Source organism: Zea mays, chromosome 9 (genome assembly GCF_902167145.1).
Source record: "Zea mays cultivar B73 chromosome 9, Zm-B73-REFERENCE-NAM-5.0, whole genome shotgun sequence".
Taxonomy (NCBI): domain Eukaryota; kingdom Viridiplantae; phylum Streptophyta; class Magnoliopsida; order Poales; family Poaceae; genus Zea; species Zea mays.
The window spans coordinates 80,705,462-80,720,090 of record NC_050104.1 but is presented as its reverse complement, the minus strand read 5'-3'; positions in this window follow the sequence as shown (position 1 = coordinate 80,720,090).

The following is a 14,629-nucleotide window of genomic DNA, read 5'->3' as shown; positions in this document are numbered from 1 at the left end:
CCCCCTGACGTCTTCTCCAAAGACATACATCAACCCTCCGTCAAGATCGACGACACGCCCGAGCCCAAGGAGGCCTCGGCCCAGCCCAAGGAGGCCTCGGCCCAGCCCGAGGTATCCCCGGCCGCCGAGGGTGAGGCCCAGCGCGTCGAGGGAGAGCAGAATAGGGTCACGCCTGACCCGAACTGGCAGGCCCCATACCTGGAATATCTCCTCCGAGGAGAGCTACCCCTCGACAAGGCCGAAGCTCGGTGACTGGCACGGCGTGCCAAGTCGTTCGTCTTACTGGGTGATGAAAAGGAGCTCTACCACCGCAGTCCCTCAGGCATTCTCCAACGATGCATATCCGTCACCAAAGGACAGGAGCTATTGCAAGAAATACACTCGGGAGCTTGCGGTCACCATGCAGCACCTCGAGCCCTCGTGGGGAATGCCTTCCGACAAGGTTTCTACTGGCCGACCGCGGTGGCCGACGCCACTAGGATTGTACGCTCTTGCCAAGGGCATCAATTCTACGCGAGACAGACGCACCTGCCCGCTCAGGCCCTGCAGACAATACCCATCACCTGGCCGTTTGCAGTGTGGGGTCTGGACCTCGTCGGTCCCTTGCAGAAGGCACCCGGGGGCTTCTCGCACCTGCTGGTCGCCATCAACAAATTCTCCAAGTGGATCGAGGTTCGACCCTTAACCAGCATCAGGTCTAAGCAGGCAGTGGCGTTCTTCACCAACATCATCCATCGCTTTGGGGTCCCGAACTCCATCATCACCGATAATGGCACACAGTTCACTGGGAAGAAGTTCCTAGACTTCTGTGAGGACCACCACATCCGTGTGGACTAGGCCGCCGTAGCTCATCCCATGATGAATGGGCAGGTGGAGCGTGCCAACGGTATGATTCTGCAGGGACTTAAACCGAGGATTTACAACGACCTCAATAAATTCGGCAAGCGGTGGATGAAAGAGCTACCCTTGGTGGTCTGGAGTCCGAGGGCGACGCCGAGCTGAGCCATGGGTTTCTCGCCGTTCTTTCTAGTCTATGGGGCCGAGGCTATCTTACCCACAGACTTAGAATACGGTTCCCCGAGGACAAAACCGTACGACGACCGAAGCAACCAGCCCAGCCGAGAAGACTCACTGGACCAGCTGGAAGAGGCTCGGGACGTGGCCTTACTACACTCGGCGCGGTATCATCAGTCTCTGCGACGCTACCACGCCCGAGGGGTTCGGCCCCGAGGCTTCCAGGTGGGAGACTTGGTACTTCGGCTGCGGCAGGACGCCCGAGGACGCCACAAGCTTACTCCTACCGAGAAGGGCCGTTCATCATCGCCAAGATTTTTAAGCCTGGAACATACAAGCTGGCCAACGATCAAGGCAAGGTCTACAGCAACGCTTGGAACATCCAACAGCTACGTCGCTTCTACCCTTAAGATGTTTCAAGTCGTTCATATACCTCGTTTTTTCTTTCCGTACATACATAAAGTCTAACCATCAAGGAAGGATCAGCCTTGCCTCGGCAAAGCCCGACCCTCCCTCGAGGGCTAGAAGGGGGGAACCCCCTCTGCGTCAAAATTTTCCTCGGAAAAGTCTTTTGCCAGAACGTCTTTCGCGCTTTTCGACTTCTTCGATAGCAGGGTCCTAAAAACGACAAGAGTACACATAAGCGGCAAGGCCGACCGAGCCGAGGGACTATGCCTTCGGGATACGGATACCTCACTCATCACCTTCCGCGAAAAGTAACTCACGCTCGAACGAGGGATTCTACTACCGAACAAGTCCTAACGATTGAAAACTTTTCTGCCAGAACGGCTTTCGTGCTGTTTCGACTGCTTTGATAGCAGAACCCTAAAAATGACGAGAGTACACGTAAGCGGCAAGGCCAACCAAGCCAAGGGATTCCTACGCCTCCGGGATACGGATACCTCACTCATCACCTTCCGCGAAAAGTAACTCACGCTCGGACGAGGGACTCTGCTACCAGACAAGTCCAAACACACGAAACAAGAGGAAAGAAAACGCAGCTTTATAATCCGGCGTTAAAATGTTTAGGCCCCAGCGGCCACAAAAAACATACGCATACTACAGACAAACTGTTCCTGCAGGTTCAGACATCGGTAGAGGGAGCAGCAGCACCCTCGGCGTCGTTTCCACCCTCAGCGGAACTTGGCCCAGCCTCGGACGGCGATACGGGCGGAAGGATCTCCACCCCATGGGAAGATGCCAGCACCGCGCTCGGGCCCTCACGGTCAGGTTCTCCGCAAGGGTTCTGGCCCGAGCGGACGCCTCGGCTGGCCGCTCCGTAGCCTCAGCCAGCTGTCCCCCGAGGACCTCAGCCCGGTTCATGGCCTCGGCAGCATGACTCCGGAGTTGGTCCCGCTAGCGGACGACCTGGCCAAGCTCTAGCCGTCGCTGCCGCACCTCCTCGACCAGGGAAGCCACGTGCTCCCGGGCCGACGAAGCCTCTTTTCGAGCCGACTCCGCTCTGTTCACGCCGACGCCGCTGCCTCCGGCTCCAGCTCATCGCAAAGTGGCCGAAGGTTCTAAAACTGAGCAAGAGAAGCCTTGAGCGGCAAGGCCGACCGAGCCGAGGGACTCCTACGCCTCCGGGATATGGATACCTCACTCGTCACCTTCCGCGCAAGGCAACTCACGCTCGGTTAAGCGGTTCAGCTAGCCGACAGGCGAGTCCTAGTGCTCGAAATGAGGAAGAAACACGGTATTACACTCAAATACCCAGATGTTCAGGCATCGACATCCACAATGAACAAACACCCATACTCAGGGTACCATTACAAACAGGACTCCGGTTCCACTCCCGCGGGTATGAACAACCTCTACACCAGAGGGCCCGCGGGACAACAAACTCCGGGTGGCTCGCCGGCGACCGCTGCACCAACAGCGAGGCAACGACCTCCGTCTCGGACGGCAAGACAGCAGCAGCGATAGCCCCAGGGCAAACGCTACCGCTGGAAGGCCCTCGTTCACGTCCCCTCACGGGGGACGAGAACCAGCCATTAAAGCCAAAGAGCCGGAGGCCCGGAGCGCAGGTGGCACTCACGGTGTCGTCGGCGGAAGCAACCGCTTCGGTGGAGAAACCTCCTCTAGCGACCACCACCTCAGCACCGACGACAGCAGCCACCTGCCCACCAACACCGCACCAGCAAGTGGCGGCCGCCCCAAAACGCATCGACAGGTCCTCACTCCCGCTCTCGCCCCAAGAACGAGAATGGGACCATCCTGGAACACGAGTACCGCCCTCGCGGCGTACGACGTGTTGTGCGACCCCCTGGTGCAGCTGGCGACCGTCGCCCGGGTGGAGGACGGACAGCTGCACCCTGTCCAAGCAGCAACAGTTCGCCTTCCCCCGCATAGCTGGAGGACACCTCCTCCGCAAAGCTGGAGGATGCCTTTCTCCCCCGAATGCCGGAGGAAGAAGCGGGTCGCCGGCCCACGCGGAGGCAGGCCCCGGCTTGCCCCGCCCTCCTCCGCAGCAAGGATGATGAAGATCCTTGAAGATGACGACGGGGCAGAGGCCGCAGCCTGGCTTGCTTCTCCCCACCACCGAACTGGTGGTCATCATCCTGGATGACCATTGGTGAGGGAATGCAGCCAGGCTGCATGATGAAAATCCTTGAAGCCGAGCGATAGCTGAAGGGTGCCAACCCCCGCGAGGTCGCGCTCCTCCAACAGCAGCAAGACGAAGGCAACGCAGGTGCCCCCCATCTGGGGGCTCGGAAGGTGGAAGGGCGCGATGCATGAGGGGAGTGCAAAGGCATGTCTACCGTCCGGGGGATCGATGCCTTTTTAAAGGCGGCTCTCCCCACTCGCATCCTCAAGCGTCACGGGCAAAGTCTTCACCGACGTGCTCCGGGGTCCTCCCCCCACGACACGGGGGCTGGGTCCCACACGTCGTGCAAGCTGACCAGAAACGGAAGAAGCCAAACCACTGCGCGCGAAGCAGGTAACCACCCCGCGGTTATAAGCATTCCCCCATTCTCGCTGAAATCAGCAGGCGAAAGGGCGGACCGCCATGCAGGAGGCGTGCAACCGCACCACGGCTGTGCACCCTTTTGGCTTCATCGCATCCGGTGGGTCAGCTTGAAGGCCTAGGTCCACACATCATGTAACCGGCACGCCGGTTACTACGTGCAAGAAACCGCACCGCCACTTGCGCCAATGCCGCGCCTTCTCGACTACGGAACCAGTGCCGCGACTCGAGGCAGCCCTACGCATGACCCAACAGTGCCAATCGAGCACAATGATCACGGGTCAGTCAGCCGCGGGAGGAGGCGCAACGGTTGATGTGGCCAAAAGTGGACCGATAGTAAAGGCGGCAGCAGACGAGCGGAAGCAGCGGTCAAATCGCATGCAGGCTCGCATCCCCTCCTGAAGCGGCAGGGGAGCCCTCTCCCACGACGTGAAGATGACGTGCCCGTGTTCCATTCCTCGAACGACCCGCGCACGTGGCCGCCCCGCGAATCGCCCGTCCCGTCGCATTAACTCCTCGGAAGGGCAAGCGACATCTTTGGCAGGCGAAGCGGGCGTCGTTTCACCTCCGCCATGATGACTGCATCAAAAAAGTTGCACCACACCATTTAAATTCATATCCTTTTCCTCTTCCCCTTTCTCTTTCTTGCTACAAGGATCGGGAAAGGGGATATTTCGAAAGGGATCCTTCTCCGCAAAGGAAGCGGGCCCCGAGCCCTCCTACTGATCATGGGTTCGAAGGCTGGCCCCTCGGAAGGGTTCGACAGCCGCCCCAGAGCACTCGGGCTTCAAGCCCATTACTGATCAGAGGTTCAAAGGCTGGCCCCTCGGAAGGGTTCGACAGTCGCCCCAGAGCACTCGGGCTCCGCGCCCACTACTAATCAGGGGGTTCGAAGGCTAGCCCCTCGGAAGGGTTCGACAGCTGCCCCAGAGCACACAGAGTGAGGGATGACTCTGGGTACGTCCGTTACATGGCCGAGGCTCAGGCTACGCTCCCGAGGTACCCTAGGACATTTCTGAGACCAGTAGGAGCGATTTTGTAATGGAAACCCACCAGAGGGAGGCATCGAGCCCTCGGACCCTATCGAATGGGTCCGGGTCCGGCAAATCACCTGCAGGTACTTTTGGAGCGCACCTCTAGGCCACTAGCCGACCCTTATCGAATGGGGCACGGGCGTCCACTCGGATCACCCGTTAGCAACTCACTGGAGACACCATGTTCGGCGTCCTCCGAGGGCAACATGGCGCTTTCGCCCCCTTCCTCCTTGCGGAAAGGCGACGAAGGGGCGTATAATAAAAGTCGAGACAGTCCTTGATCGTCCTCTCGCTCCGTGCAGAGGCTTGGGGGCTGCTCTCGCAACCCGGCTATGGCCAAACCGTTGACAGCGTCAACAAACCAGCCTAAAAACTCGGAACCTGACCACGCATCCACGCTGCAATCAGGTGCATGAGGGAACAACCAGGCCGGCCGAGGCATCACGAAAGACATTAAGACCTCAGAGGAGTGAAACCACTCCTCCGAGGCCTCGGGGGCTACACCCGGCGGGTGCGCTCGCGCGCACCCACTGGAACAAAGTATAACCGAGAAAGGCCGGTCCCCTCGCAAAAAAGTGCGACAAAGCCTCCAAGCGAGTACCAACACTCCCTTCGAGGCTCGAGGGCTACTGTCGGGTACCGTAATTAGGGGTACCCCCAACACTCCTACACACGGCTGGTAACCACCATCAGCACAAGCTGCAGAGACTGATGGGCACTATTCAGGTCAAGGCTTCGTCTACCCAAGGGGCACGATCTCGCCTCGCCCAAGCCCAGCCTCGGGTGGGAACTGTAGTCCCGGACGAAGTTACGCCTCACCCAAGGGCCTCCTCAGGCAGTGGGCGCACCCTCGGCACGCCCGAGGCCCAACTCGAGCAGGCTTCGTCGAGAAGCAACCTTGGCCAAATCGCCTCTCCAACCGACCGTATCGCAGGCACATTCAATGTGAGGATCGCCTGACACCTTATCCTGACACACGTGCCTTAGTCGGCAAGGTCGAAGTGACCGCAGTCACTTCGCCCTTTCGCTGACCGATCTGACAGGAAAACAACGCCGCTCACCCCGCTCTGACTGCTGTGCCAGCCACCCGGGCAAGGCTGACAACAGCAAGTTCAGCCTCAGGCACAATAGGAAGCTCCGCCTCGCCCGACCTTAGGCCTCAGCCTCAGGAGGAGGTCTCCGCCTCACCCGACCCAAGGGCTCGGCCTCAACCTCGGCCTCAGAAGGTGGTCTCCGCCTCGCCCGACCCCAGGGCTCGACCTCAACCTCGGCCTCGGGAGGAATCGCGTCCTCGCCTGACCCCGGCCTCGACCTCAGGAGAAGTCTCCGCCTTGCCCGACCTTAGGCTCGGACCGACCGCGCCACGGGGGATACATCATTACCTTACCCCTACCTAGCTCAGGCTACGGGGGAACAAGACCGGCGTCCCATCTGGCTCGCCCCGGTAACAAGTAATGATGGCTCCCCGCGTGCGTCCATGACGACGGTGGCTCTCAGCCCCCTACGAAAGCAAGGAGACGTCAGCAGGATCCCAGCAGCACCAACAGCTGTGCTTCTATAGGGCTCAAGCACTTCTCTGACGGCCACGTTATCGCCTACGCAGGGCTCAAGCACTTCTCCGACAGCCACGTTGGCATGTACACAGGGCTCAGGAACTTCCCTGCCAGACATGTTAGCGCCTACCTACACCCCCCATTGTACATCTGGACCCTCTCCTTGCATCTATAAAAGGGAGGTCCAAGGCCTTCATGTGGAGGGGTCACACGGGAGAACGAGCTAACGAACAGGCTCACTCTATCTCTCTCTCGCGAACGCTTGTAACCCCTACTACGAGCACCCCCTTGGTGCGAGATAACACGAGCCGCGTTTCCCTCTTGTGTTCCATCTTGCGCCAACCCATCTGGGCTGGGACACACAGCGACAAATTTACTCGTCGGTCCAGGGACCCCCAGGGTCGAAACGCCGACAATATTATTATGAAGCTAACACAATTTGAACGGACAAAAACATAGTTAAAATGTGGAAGTTATGGATTTTCTAAGATTATATGATTTTTATTTCTATATCATAAATCATTTTCTAGATTTTTATTTACTTAAAACCAGGTCTATGGATTGCAGATATCATTTAATCGAAGCACATGGGCCTAATAGCAAGAAAAAGGACTAATGTGCCATTTAAACTGCACTAGGGTGCATGGTGGGTTGATTAACATAAAATTCAGGGTCTCTTTAGTAATTTTACCATGACGAAGAGGTATCATCCCTTATGAGCCGTGCAATCAGGTTTCGACGGCCCAGATTAGATCTACCAAAGCCAAAACAGTATGCTTCTTCGGCGGTCGGATCTACCACCTACGGTTCGGATTTTATGTTCACGAGATACAACTCTGGCCCTAGATTTCGCGATCAACGGCTGCGATTATGATCCTACGGATACTTGAATCGGTATCTCCACGATCGAATCATATCCATTCGCTTCTGATCCAATGGTCCCGGTTAGAAGCCTACGCGCTCCATCATGACTGCAAGATCGAACATCGACAGTTCGCAGCTGATGAAGCAAAACGGTATACCGTCCTTTAATCTTGGCCACCCGCTGTTTGATCTACGGTCCACATCCACTTTGAACCTGATCTAATCTAGATTGTTGTTTTACGGATCAATGGCTCTCACGTCATCTTCTTCCTTCTACCGGCCGAATACCGGAGCGCCGCTAGAACCCCACAGCGGAGACCCCGCCGGCGACACTCGATCCAATACTGAAAGTTCCCTATGCCCGGGAACAGGATCTGGATGTCGCCTAGAGGGGGGTGAATAGGCGAATAATAATTATCACTTTATAACTGAAATTTCTTACTCTACTCGAAGGCTGGATTGCAGTGGAATGAAAGACCCTAGCGGAATTGAAGTTCCTATCTTAAAATACCTTGTACTTCGAAAAGACAGCTTGTACCACATATAAATATAGAAGTGCAAGTATAAACAACAAATAAGACAGAGAAACAACACACAACATAGAGCAGAGCACATAGACACAGGGATTTATCCCGAGGTTCGGCCAAGCCTGAAATGCTTGCCTAGTCCTAGTTGGAGTTAGCCACACCTTGGCTTGGAGTCTATTTCAACTCCTTCCTCCGTTTGCTCAGATCTGTAAGTGCGACAGATAGAGCCTTCCACTATGTTGATATCAGTTACAACGATGCCGTGGCTGCTTACAATCTTCTCGACAGCACTCCAGCAGAGTAACAATGCGCTCAAGATATTGCTCTAGCTCTCAGCAGCAGTTCCCCTCTCTCTAGAGGCTTATAACTTCGCCTCTACAGAAACTAGAGAGATACACAAGAGAGGGAGAGAAAGAATTGATCCAAATGATGTATGGACTTGCTGGCTGCACTTGTGTACTTGTTTGAGGCGCCTAGGGGTCCCTTTTATAGCCCCAAAGGGCCTAGGAGCCGTTGGAGATTCATTTGGAAGCTCCCAGCCTTCCCTGGTTGCGGGTGCACCGGACTGTCCGGTGGCGCACCGGACAGTGAACAGTAACAAATTTGATTGATAGTTTCCTTCTCTGGAACAGCTAGCCGTTGGTGCACCGGACAGGTTACTATTCACTGTCCTGTGCACCGGACAGGTCACTATTCACTGTCCTGTGCACCGAACACAGCTACTATTCACTGTCCTGTGCACCGGACAGGTCACTATTCACTGTCCTGTGCACCGGACAAAGTTACTATTCACTGTCCTGTGCACCGGACAGCTACTATTCACTGTCCTGTGCACCAGCCAACAACACACTAAGTGATTTTCCCTCCGTTCTTTCTCCGTTTGACTTCATCTTTTGGGAGGATTTTCCTGAGACTTAAACTAACACATTTAGAGTATAATCCAATTGATTTAGTCCTAGAAACTTACATCTTTCTTGTTCTTCTCCTAGCTTTTCTGTTTGTCCTCCAGCAGAGCTCAAAATGGTACTTTCTCTACAGAAAGTGTTAGAGAGCAAACCAAAGCACCAAACTTGTAGTAAGAGGTGTATGCAACATGGTTGAACACTCAAACCTTACATACTTAACCTTTTTCATCGTTTTACCCAATTTGGCATGTTTGAGGTCGATGTTGGACTCTAAACCATTAAGTCAACTTGACTTGATCTAGATTGACATATCTAAGCTCCAACTCTCTTGTTCATTTCTCGAGCTTGATCTTGAGCCTTATGACTTACACCACATAACTGTAGATGTTACCTCATTGGTTGTAAGTCATGTCCTTATGTAGTGATCCTTGATGCACCATAACTCTTAACTCGATCAACCTTGACTTTGCAAGTCTTCTTCTTCACCCTTGGCTTTGGGTTCCTGGTCTCCTTGACCTTCTCCCGTTCACTCGGTACCTCGAAGCTCTTCTTGCCTCCATCCTTGGCTTGATCGGTTGTCTTTGAGTTACGCACACTGAGTCTCACTTAAGTAGTGTCCATCTTACTTGTGATGTCCATTATCTATAGCTGATCTAGTCTTTGGACCATCACACTTGTTCACTTGTGTTGAACCCTTTTAGCTTTGCATTAAGCACATGTTCAACACTTAGCACACTTGTTAGTCCTTTAATTGGATTGTCATCTGAACACCAAAACTCACAAGAGAGCTTTCAAATACCCCCGCACGCTAACCACCACAAAACCCGATGCTACACGCAGGCAAGGAAATGGAGAACTTGGTAGGGGCTTCCTCACCCGGGTTCACGCCGCAGGGGACTCCGACCACGCACCCAAGCAGTCCACGATGGAAGAAGAGCGTCGGCGAGCGATTACTTGCGCTCATACGGCTCTCCGAGCTCTACAACTCCGCACGCGCACACCACACGTGCGCCAACTGGGGTGGGGATCACCGACGGTGGCCCTTTTCTCTCTCATCGCAATGGTGCCTCTCGACAACGGTGCTACCGACTAGGATAGAATGAGTAGGAGAGGTCGCGGGCTGAACTTTTTATAGCTCGGAGACCGAGCCACACACCAGGGCGATGACTGTTGAAGCGGCCTGACCGAGAAACTCGGCAGCGCGATTCTGTTTACAGAACGCGGGCGCAATGCGGTAGGGAAGGTGGATCTGACGATCAGGTCCGGCAGTCAGAGACACAATGCCGAGGAACGTGCGCACACAGAGGGTCTGACGGGTGGGCCCGACGTGGCGGTGACAGGAGGTGATGGGGCGGGCCACACGGTTTGTTTAGGGCAGACCTGAGTTGGGACGGGGAGTAGCAAACGAGCCCAAGCACATGTTGTTCTCCTTCTCTTTTTTTCTTTTTCCTTTCTATTTCTTGTTTTATTTTATTTTCAAACTTCAAGTCCAGATTTTCAATTTCAAATTTGAAAACAATATGCAACAATAAAAAATTGCCCAACATGAAAAGAAATATTATTAATTTATTATTTATTATCCTATTGGAGTCAATGATTTTAAGTATGCCACTTGTACATAAACATTTTAAAGATGTAATTCCTAGTGGATAGAATCCTTTAGGGAGAAGATTAAAATACATAATTTAATAGGGAAATAATTAAGTTCACATATAGACCCTTTTAAATCTTAATTTGGTAACTTATTTTTTTAGGAGATGTGACCACAAGGTAAGGGAATTCTTATTAAAAGATATCTTAATTCAAAACCTTTTTGGTGATTTTTTTATACATCTCTAAATAAAATTTTGGGTGTTACACCCTTTCTAGCAACATCCGAGGCTACCACAATGATAAGTTTGGTGTTTGACTTCTCTTCGGCCATTTCTAAAAACAACGAAGCTAGCAGAGCACGAAGATGCTTGTGAGAAAACAGTGAGCCGAAGTGAGCTTCGAATGCAAAGAATGCAGAGTAATTGCCATACCTAGTTGCCCAGGCCTCAGATCATTATGTAGAAAAAGGCACATAAATCAAGGACGCATGCGTGATCGCTCAATGCAAGTGCCCCCCCCTCCTTATGGAACGAACACTGATGAAAACGTATTTTCGAGAATCCGTTTTTAATAACGAGCTCGGAAAGGTGTTTTTGGACCTTCGGTACAAGACCTTTTTCATTTATTCCACGATCTGAGCTCATTATAAAAAAGAAACTAATACCGCGAGGGGCTACTGTTTTGGCACTCACTTGCTGAAGGTCATCAGTGTGTTAAGTTATCAATTGTCTCTAGATCTGCTTTAGGTATTCTAAAGGAATAATGAGAACTACTCTCGATAATATATGCGGAGGCGAACCAAAAAAGTTTCGGCTTCATGGCCTGGGCGCGAAGCAATGAGCCGACTAAGACAAAGGAAGAACTCTGGAGCTTTTTCAGCACGTCTATGAAGAAAAAGACGATCATGTCCTTAGAAGATCTTGTAGCTTGCTTGTATAGGAACTGGGGGCATGTTTGTAATTTCATACAAAATTATACTCTGACTCGTCACTATAAATAGAGATACAGTGCCAGAAACAAACGTTGGATGAGAGTACGGGATCGCTCCACCTCTGAAGATATGTTGCCTTGTTAGCTTCGAAATTTTAATCGCAGCTTCCAAAGGTACCTTTATAATCGTTTGTAATCAAAAAGAGATAATGAATGAAGAGTATAAGCAGTAGGGTATCTTGAGTGTTTCCCTATATTTTATTTTCTTTCTAAATCCGTAAGATCCTCCTCTTTCATTCTATCCTCCACATGGGATAGACTTAAAGGGTGAAGGTCTCATATCCATAATTGTATTGCCCTGTTATGGTTATATACAAGAACCTAAACATGTAACCAACAAAAATAAGTCGCAAAAGGTTCAATATATCTAACACCGTGTCCTTACACCACTGGACACACAACTCAGTCAAACTACATCCAACACTCATGGTCTCACATGGCCTACTGATACGGGAACCTAGCGAAGACGATCTCAAACCGGACCACACATAAATTGCGAAGCACAAATAAAGCCAATCATACTAATTTATTGATGAACCAAGTCCATGCATTTGCTAGTTAGTCTTTTATTTACTAGGCCAGTATGATTGAGGTTTTTCATCAGTTTTAAACATTTAATAGTTTGCCATATAATCTCTCTGCCTTAAAAAAATGCAATGCTAGAATAGTGCTATGTTAAATTATATCAGCTTTAACAAAATTTATATTAAAAGTTTATTAACATTTATTTTACTGAATAATTATCATTAGATTCAGCGTAATAAAACATACTTTCAAGATGTATTAATTTGCCACCATAAACATTAATATTTTTAAAATTATAGATAACGCACTTAGAGTTGCATCCTCTTTAGCAAAAAGATAGTAATAAGCATTTTTATGCATGATAACGTTTGTAAAAAATTATGTACACGTGAGTTCCATGGAGATGAGTCATAAAATTCTCTCTCTATATATACACACACATACATACATGAGCCCTGAGCTTCTAATAATTAGAGCAAGCCCTAGTCCAACGGCGCCATCTAATTCAGTCGCACCACGTCCTGGCTTCTATAAAAGAAACTGGCTTCTATAAAAGAAACCCAAACCGCTAAGGTTCATTTTTTGACGATCCTATCCGACGCACGAGCGACGACGCCTCCCTCACGCGAAAACAGTGGTTACCGGAGGCACGAGAGGCGACAACGGCATGGGAGGCCCGAGCGAGCAACGATGCCCCCTTCACGCGGTAGCGGCGGCTCCATATGGAGCAAGCTGCGACGACAACCCTAGAGGCACAAGCGCCGGCCGAGGCCCAGGGAGCACGAGCGGCCAGAGGCTCGTGCAGCAGAGACGACCAAAGGCGCGCGCGACGGCGGAGGTTCCCTGAGCACGCACGGCAGCGATGGCCCCATCCGGGGGTCACGCGAGGCATGCTCGTCTCTAGCGGCGGTGGCCACACGTGGCACTAGTGGCTCCAGCAGCGACAGTGGTCGCGCGAGGTGCGGGCTGCGAGGGTCAGCAGTCCGCAATGTGGTTCGGGCGTCCTTCGGTGACCAACTCCTCTGATCCGACGGCATTGACAACGTCCTCCGGTGACAACCTCCTCCAATCCTTTGTTTATGCATGCATGCAGTTATTGGTTGAGCCCATACTATAATTTTTCATTAATTATGGCGTACGGTGTAGGTATTTATGCAACTTTCTATAACGATTTATGCTTTGCGCGATATCAACATCCAACTTTTGCGTGTATACTTTGGGAATGAAAAAGTCATTCAAAATTTGTGTGCATGCAATGGAAACTCCAAAGGCCTGCCATAATTTTTGGATCTGCATAAAAATAGGGACCACATGCATATGCGTAGTGGTTGTCATATTGTATAGATCTGCCATAAAGATAGGACCGCATGCATGTGTTTGGTGGGGACGCGCTTGAATGCTTGTTCCTGGTGGAGGGACGACATACAATTGCGTACTTATTTTTATGTCACTTTGTATATATATCTATACCAACGTCAAGAGGTTTTCAATGACTTTTGTGGGGACAAATATCCCCTGGGTCCACTAGAACACAAAAACTCTGCTTGGGGCCACATGCCAGTCGCCCCGCAAGGACGCCGCGTCGTGGGCCGGGCAAAGATATCGGTGGAAATGGGCTGACCCAGGAAGGCGATGGGCTCACGTCCGGATTATTCATGGCTTGGGCGTCATCCCGTTGAAGCTATTCGCTTTTCCCGCGCCCGACATCCTCGAACGCCAGGGATAGCTCAGAACGGAGGCGCCGGGTTTTCCTCGAGATAAGTGAAGTCTGTTCAATATTAGCTAGGAGATAAGCTGGAAGAGTGTGATCAGTGTGTACGCGGGAAGTGCCCTACGGTCGTGTATATAAGGCCAAGGGGGTCCCCATCGTTTTCATCTCACTAGCACTTCACCACGAGGTAGACACCACTTGTAAACACCTCCCACATACAAAGTCATCCCAAGAAGTAGGGTATTACGCTCCTCAAGTGGCCCAAACCTGCTGAAACTCTCTCGACTTTTTCTCTTCTCGTGCCCCCAGCATGAACCATCGAGTTATAATCTATGACATCGTCCTACCCAAAAGCACCATGAGGGTACCCCGGGTGTGTGGTCGGATACCAAACGCCGACAGCTGGCGCACCAGGTTAGGGGTGTGTCGTCGATCAACGCTAACTCCATGGCCATCATCTTCAAGAGCAAGATCACCTTCAGCCAGGAGCTATGTTCTGCTTTAGAACCATTTCATGCATAGCGGACATAGAGGGAACTCTGCACCGCATAGCAGATCCACCCGAGAAGAAACCCTCCTCAGGAATTCCGTGAGAAGCTGAAGCGAGTCCACAAGCCATGCCTCCGCTCACTGCTCGGGAGGGCATCACCCCGCGCAACTCAGAGCTCAAAGGCTCCTGGAGGATGCAAGGCCAACCGACCGGGGCCTCTTCAGCACGGAGAACTCCGTTGTCCACCTCGCCCACTAAGGAGTGGGCACGGATCACTCGGAGAAAGGAAGTGAATATCCCATATCGAGGGACGAAAACACTACGAGCAATCCTCTCGGCACCTCCCCCTCAAAGGAGGATGGGAAGAAGCGCACTGCCATACCTGCTTCTTTCTACCCGAACGTTCCCTTGATTCAGGGAAGATTGGAGTCATCGCTCATATCCGACGATGAACC